Here is a 7,714-nt window from a genome sequence, read left to right on the forward strand (position 1 = left end):
GAAGTGTTACGCAAATTGTAATATGAATACAAACAATAATGAAAATGACATTCCACTATAGCACTATTTTGCTCCTAAATTAAACTTGTTTTTTGTAAGAATGTATTTAGATATCTAAAATGTATTTAGATAATCTCAAAGCCTTTATCAAACGCGTCCTCCTGCACTTTTCTGATTTTAAGAGATTTTCTAACGACGTAACTCATAGCATAAACGATAAATAATGCTTTATATTATAAAGACAGGGAATATTATGTAAAATACGACACACAAGAAGACAGTATCAGCAACCAAATGATGCACTCACCATGTCTGAAGCAAAGCTAATGAAAAATCAGCTGTAAGTTCAGCAAAGTTTCCTCTCCATCCCGCGAAATGTGCCTTGATCAAAGCGCCGACGGACGGATATAATGTCGCATCCCGCCGCCGCTGTTACATTCGAATTTTCAAATTTTGGAACGATCCGGCTGCGCGCGCTGCGTTCTCGAGCTCTGCCGCGTGCGTCTCGCTCGCTGCGTGTGTGGCGCGCTCGAGTGCGCACTAATGTGAAGAAACGTTCAATAAATGAGCGACCTGAAGTTCCTCCTCCTACTGCCCCAGTCCTCGTCGCGCGAGTGTAGCTCCACCACAGTGACCATCCTGCTCTGTGCGCGCGCACGCTCATCTATCCTTGTAAGAATGTACCTCGCGATGGAAAAAAAAGGTGTTTGAATTACTCTTTGTAGCTTTAGAAACCAATCAGCCATATGTAGGCTATAATGCGTTTTGTATTTTATTTTGTAAAAGTGTCTAAAAATGAAGTGAGTCTGGTTTTTGAAAACGGTTTGTGTGTTTGAGGGCAGAGGATGTAAAATATGTTTAGTTCGGTATTCAAAACAGTGATACAAAACTATGTGTATTTATGAAACTTTATTTAATGCATGTATAAACTTTTCTGTAACAGTCAGAAAAGCTATTAATATATGAATGAAGCCTCACGCACTGTGATGTAAAAATGAACCTGAAGTCAAATGCAATGTATGATTTCCAGCCCGTGTGAAAAAAATAATTTTGTGCTTTGACCCTTAACTAGATAAACGTGTTGATTTTTGTTCCTTTTTTTTTATAGAGTTCCTTTTTATTATGAGCAGTCAAGCAAGTTTCATTTGAAAATTAATGACAGTTTTCAAAGGATCATTTCAGAAGCGGCTAAACAGAAAGATAAATCATAATCGCACCGTTATCAACAGAAATGCCTTTGGGTGTAACAGCATAAGTGTACGTTTCATTTTGATTTGCATTAGAAGGGTGGTGGTGTTTCATTATACCAAAGACTATAGAATACCCAAGACGGGTCAGTCGTACAGTTTTGAATGAGAAAAAACGCAACGCTTTAAAAATGGCCGATCAATAGCCCCGCCTTTTAAATATAACAGCCAATCACTGATCTGTGAAGTCGCATCATCGCATCTGCAGTTAGAAGTTCCAGTTGCTATAGAAACAGTCATCATTCGGTCTGATCTCGCCTGAGAAAAACTCTATTTGAACAAAAGAAATAGCACTTAGTGCACAGTTAGTGTTTTCATTGGTGATTTCAAATATGAAACTTAATTGTAGTTCAATCAAACGTTTGGTGAACAGTTTCTTAATCGAAAGCTTGGTGAACAGATAGGAGCTGGATGCAAGAGAGAAGTTCAAAGATGGCCGCCGAGTGACAAGACTTGTCTTAAAGAGATGATTATACTCATGTTCATCATAAGTATGTACTTAAATATAAATACATATAGCAAACAGATCATAAAATGCTAAATTTGATAGTGGCTCTCATTCTGAATCGTATTCTATATAAAATGATTTGTTACGTAAATAAAACATGAAACATTTTGAGATGTAAACTCTGAATTTGAGAAAGAATTATAATTCAGATATTATATCACACAGTGCCGTGTTTATACAGAAATAAACAGCAAGTGAACAGGAGGAACAAACAAACCATGCAGCAAACAAACTATTCAGGCTAATCTAGTTGTTAATGACGTTTCCTCTTTCTTTTACTGTCGAGTTTCTCAGTACATACCGGATTTGTGAGGTGAATCTGAACTAGTTTACAAGGCTTGTAAGTAATCTGATAAGAGATGTGTGTGAACGTCTCAAAAAGCAATGCTGAAAATGCCTTAAAGCTCGTGTTGTTACGTGTTGTATCTCTATTCTCTCAGCGGTTCTCACAACGCTTATGTACGAATGAAGCATCTCAAAGCTCAAATGGGAGACAGGGGCTAGTTGTCACACGGGACGTTTTCACAAGCTCCTTGAATGAAATGTCTTACAATTACAAACAATACTGGGTTCAAACAACTGGTTTAACTAGTTGTATCTGCGCTGTTTAATAGCGTAAGTTTAGTCTCTTTGGGTTTCAAAGAGCTGAAACTTTTTTTAAGCCCTGGTCTGTCTATGATTGCAATTAAAATTCATATTGTGGTGCATGTTGTTGTAGCAACTCTCCACATCTGGGGGTCAAATAAAGTTCACACTTTGTTAACGTTAAAAGAAACATTACAACAGTGACCATCATCTGGATACAATAAGCAGTGATTCAGATGTGTGTGTGATATGCTAGCGCGTTTGATTTATTTCCAGAGATGGCAAAAGTCTGGCTGCCGAGACAGGAAGGTAGAAAGAGTCTGAATGCAGGAGAGCGAGAGCGCGGATGAGGAAAAATCCGGTAACCTTACCTATGACTGTAGTTAAGTAACGCAACCCAGACACGAATTTGTCTGGCCGTGATTCATTTTGCGAGGAGGGTGGCCGATCTCAATGCTTTCTGTGGAATGTGCGGCTGAAGAAGAAAATAAAAGCAGCCATTGTCTTTATCTTTATTTCTCTCTTGGAGTTTTGTTGAGCCGGTCAAACACGCTGTGAACAGCAAGAGATCAGGGAGAGTTTCCTCTCAATTCAGTCCTGTCTACCATCCCTCACGAGCAAAGAACTGGAACCCATTTCCAAAACATCATGTAAATATTTCCCAAAAGAGACGAAGGTCGTTTCTATTTAAGTCTGCATTCAGCTGATGCCAGTACTAATATTAAAACCATGAAGCGTTATTGAATATATTTAGGGGGACAACTGAGCAATAAACTGATAAATAAAGCGATCGTGCGGACTCTTTCACCTCGTTTTCAGATGATTTTCACCCTGAGGACACTTTCGAATTTTAATGCAGCGTTTTAGCACCTAGAACACCTTAGCAGCTACCTGGAAGTGCCCAAGTAACATCCTAAAAAAAGACACTAACACATAGACACCATACACTGTACAAATACCAACTGCTCACCCTACAGTAGCAATCACATAGAAACCTGCTTAAAACTGCACTGAACAACTTAGAAATACATAAAATGCACTTGGCGGCTGCAGCAGCAAACTCTAAACACTCAGAAAACCTTAGCAAACTTATTTACAACAGTAAATAGAGAACATGTAGCAACATGGTAAAAAAGTCCACATAGCAACACACTAGCAACTGCATAACAACATGCTAAATACCACTTAGAACACATTTGAAACTGCATTGCAACTGGACAAACAGTAGGAGACCATAGAAACTGCATAGCAATACCCTAGCATAGTAATGCTTAAGAGTATTATTGAACACTGAAGCAAGCACAGTGCAATGTCTTAGCAGCCAGGAAACTACATAGCAACATGTTACATTCCACTCAGAACACCTAAGCAACTACATAGCAACACCCTAGAAACTGTACAACAAAATACTGTAGCAACAACATTAGCAACCACTCAGAACCAGCTAGAAACTGCATAACAACTTAAAAACTACTCACAATACCTTAGCAACCACATAGCAACACTGCATAACTAAATACTATAGCGGTCGAATCGCAAGGTATTAGCAACCACCCATAAAAACTGCGTGCAACATTCTACAATCCACCTAGAACACCATAGCAACCACATAGCAACACCCTAACAATGCCAAAACTAAATGCTAAAGCAACTGCATTTCAGTGTTTTAGCAACCACCCAGAACAATCTCAAAATTGCCTAGCAACCACATCACCAATATCCTAGCAATTGCAAAACGTAATACTATAACACCACCCAGAACAACCCTTAAAATGCATAGCAACATGCCACCAACCAACCAGAAAACTTTATCAATCACATAGCAACATCCTAGCAATTGCAAAACAAAATACTATAGCAATTGCATTGTAATGTCTTAGCAACCACCCAGAACAAACTTAAAACTGCCTAGCAACTACAATCCACCTAGAACACTTTAGCAACCACATAGCAACGCCCTAGCAACCACAAAAAGTAATACTGTAGCAACTGCATTGCAGTTTCTTAACAACCCAGAACAACCCTTAAAATGTCTAGCAACCAACCACCCAGAACACTTTAGCAACCGCAAAAAAATACTATAGCAACCACATTGCAATGCCTTAGCAACCACCAAGAACAACCTCTAGTGCCTAGAAACATGCTACTCAGAACACCTTAACGGCCATAGCAACACGCTTAGCAACCTCAAAACTAAATACTAAAGCAATTGCATTGCAACGTCTTGGCAAGCTCCCAGAACAACCCTTAAACTGCAAAGCAACATGCTACTATCCACTCAGAAGACTTTAGCAACCACATAGCAACACCTTAGCATCACGACGGCGGGTTTTGCGCAAGACTGCCGTCGGTCATAATAAAGCAGATTTCTTTTAATGTACTGGAGTCTCGGTGCTGCACCAATAAACCCAGTAAAGCCCTTCCCAGCACTAATAAACTCTCAGTCTGTGGTGGTTCTGTGAGCAGTTCAGCTAAGCCATCACACACCGGCCGATCGTCTCTCAGCGCCCCACCAGTGCCCCTCTTGTCCATGGAATGTGGAAATCATTTCCCCCTTAATTTTATAATGGAGGTGGAGGGGCGGCCTCCCTTTGGTTCAATTTTCACCAACACCATAAAACTCAGCGGTTGTAAGAACAGCGCCGACATCTGTTTTTTCCATCGCCAGGACTTTAATGATCAGGTAATAAAAGTTTCATTTGACAGAAATTACAACAGATGTTTCAGCCGATAAAGTTCAGATAGAAGCGATCCCTCCGGAGACCTCTCTGACCCGACAGGCCCACCTTTACTACATACCACTGCAACAAAAGCCACCGCGGTCACATTCAGTTTGCTTCCACTGCCCTGTCTGCATGCCGCTTTTTCCATTCGGTTTTTTTAGCTTCGGAGTTTAACCTAAATGAAATTCTGTCACCCGTTTACTCTATTTTTTACAAACCTGCATGAGATTTTTTCTTCTATTAAACACACACACAAAAAAAGACCAAACATCGTTGTCGGTAGCCATTGATTTCCATAGTATTTCCACCATTCTATAAAAGACAATGGCTACCCTCAACATTTTTCTTTAAGCATCTTTTTCTGTAAACTTAGAGGGTGAGAGATAAGTCTAATTTTTGGGTGGACTGTCCCTTCAATTCTATTGATTTCATACTGTATATTTCCACCCCACAGACTGATTACATAGCATCTTAGCAAGATAAACTACATTAATAACACATAAGCAAACAATGAAGAAGGGTTTGAAGAAACTTAGAAGAAGGGTTGCATGCCGTTTTGAAATATTTCTTAAAATGGTCTTTTATTGTTCACACAGAAAGTTTATTCACCCTCGAGCCATCCAAGACGTAGATGTGTTTGTTTCTTCATGGGAACAGATTTGGAGACATATAGCGTTACTTCACTACAGTGAATGGGTTCCGTCAGAATCAGAGCCCAAACAGCCAATAAAAACATCGCAATAATCCACACCACGTGAAAACACCACGAATTTGTAAGAAACAAATCCATCATTAAGATATTAGATCCAGAGGATGCATCGGTGAGCAATGCGAAATTGTTCCCATGAAGAAACGAACCCGTCCGCATCTCGAATGTCTCGAGGCCGAGCACACGATCGGCGAATTTTCGCGTTCAGTTTAGGAAAGGTGGCTTTCTCAGAAATCTGAGTGAGAGGTCTGGTATGTAAAGCTCGGAAACAGCTGAAGAAGGTTTCTGTATGTTTTGTCAAAAATGCTCTGATTCGAGAGTGCCTCGCAGGAAGGTATTTGATACGAACAGCACTATTATCCCATGAACTAGCATTCGGTCTTGTCTTGTCGAATGATGTGAAAATGCCGTTCTGGAATGAGCGAAACATCGCGAAAAAACGAGGACACCCACAAACAGGCACTAAACAGACACTAATGACGCAGGCCTGAAGAAATGATGAAAATGAAAACCTTAATCAGTGTCAGACATCAATCTTAACTGTTGTTAGGCCTTCAACTGGATGTACTGGAATACATAACTATGCATCGCCAACGATTTATTAATATTACATAATATGTTCGGTACAGGGCTTTTTTCTTTAATGTTGAGAATGCGCTTTTAAATGTACATGGATGTATAAAACAATGTTATTTTCATTTTAATGACTTTTTACGTACACTTTTTTCATAGGCGTAGTACAAATAGAACATTTAAATCATTTTTATGAACGTATCGTAAAAAAAAATTCCATTGCCTTGTTTTAAGATCGGTCGGTGCAAGTGTCTTTTAGTTAAAACTGCTCAGATTTACATTTTAGTCTAGGACTAGGCTTAAGACTTGTCTTTGCTAAGTGTTTTTAAGTAGCGCTGCAGAGTGACGAGGGACAAAGTCATACTGAAAGCCCAAACGATCCAAACGAAGTAATAGTAATTAATTAAGTAATAAGATGCAGTATTCAAATCTATTTGGAACAATTAAATAGTACAATTGAAATAATAATAATAAGAAGAAGAATAAAAATGACTGTAAATGACTGTAAATTTAAATTTAACATGCAAATGACGTTTTTTTTCAGTGCTTTAGATGTTTTAAGCATTTATACACTGTTTCTCTTTTAGTGATTTTGTTCTCCCACATTTTTTGGCGACAACATTTGATTGGCACCTGTTCTGGCCTGTTGAAAAGAACAGGCCCCAGATGATTTATAATAAAGTCGGGCCACGAGCAGTCTGAACGCTTTACGACAGATCAGGACTGTGTGAAAGTGCGAGTGTGTGTCTATCACAGCGCGTCTCTTCTCTTTTCCCAGCCCAGCCCCAGAGGTGAGACAGATACGTTCACACATTTCATTTTGTGGTTCCCACGGCAGTCAAAAATGCACCTGACCCCGGGGCTCATGTACTGGGGAATTTTTTTTTATATTTCGCTCTTAAAGGAGCAGCCGTGACTAATGCACCTTTTACAGTCTCCATTATGCTGCTGGATATTATGAAGTTTCATGCAACGTGACTGGATATGTGGATGGGTGTGGGGGGTACAGTTAACAGTTACAGTTATGTGTGTGTTTTTATACACAGTTTCGTTTTTTGCTCAAAAATGACCATTTCTGTCACCTGCTCCAGTCTTATATAATGAAGTGTTTTCATATATCTTCACCTTTGGTGTTTCTCTTGAAGAACACCGAACCTGCTAACAAGGAACGTTTTCAGAACATATTGGCAACGTTAAAAGAACATTAATAAACTATCCAATGAGTGTTATATGACTCCGCTTTTAATTATAAATAACATTATAACTTTATTTTTAATTACATTACATTATTTTTTATTTTATTTACATATTTTTAATTAGCACTGACTTTATATATAACATTAACTTTTATTTTAGAAGTTGATTAATT

General features: G+C 38.9%; 1 protein-coding gene across 5 annotated transcripts in view; it reads right to left on the reverse strand.

The window, feature by feature from the left end:
* Positions 1-596, reverse strand: part of eya2 (EYA transcriptional coactivator and phosphatase 2) — a 32,385-nt gene extending 31,789 nt beyond the window's left edge. For 2 of the 5 annotated variants that reach the window (XM_043242632.1, XM_043242634.1), the window contains exon 1: positions 308-594. The gene's annotated coding sequence lies outside the window, so the exon portion shown is untranslated. Of the gene's footprint in view, positions 1-307 lie in introns of all 5 variants that reach the window. The other 3 variants (XM_043242635.1, XM_043242633.1, XM_043242631.1) reach the window with 3 other exon arrangements.
* Between the last annotated feature and the right edge of the window lie 7,118 nt (positions 597-7,714).

This window comes from Puntigrus tetrazona, chromosome 6 (genome assembly GCF_018831695.1).
Source record: "Puntigrus tetrazona isolate hp1 chromosome 6, ASM1883169v1, whole genome shotgun sequence".
In the NCBI taxonomy this organism is placed as follows: domain Eukaryota; kingdom Metazoa; phylum Chordata; class Actinopteri; order Cypriniformes; family Cyprinidae; genus Puntigrus; species Puntigrus tetrazona.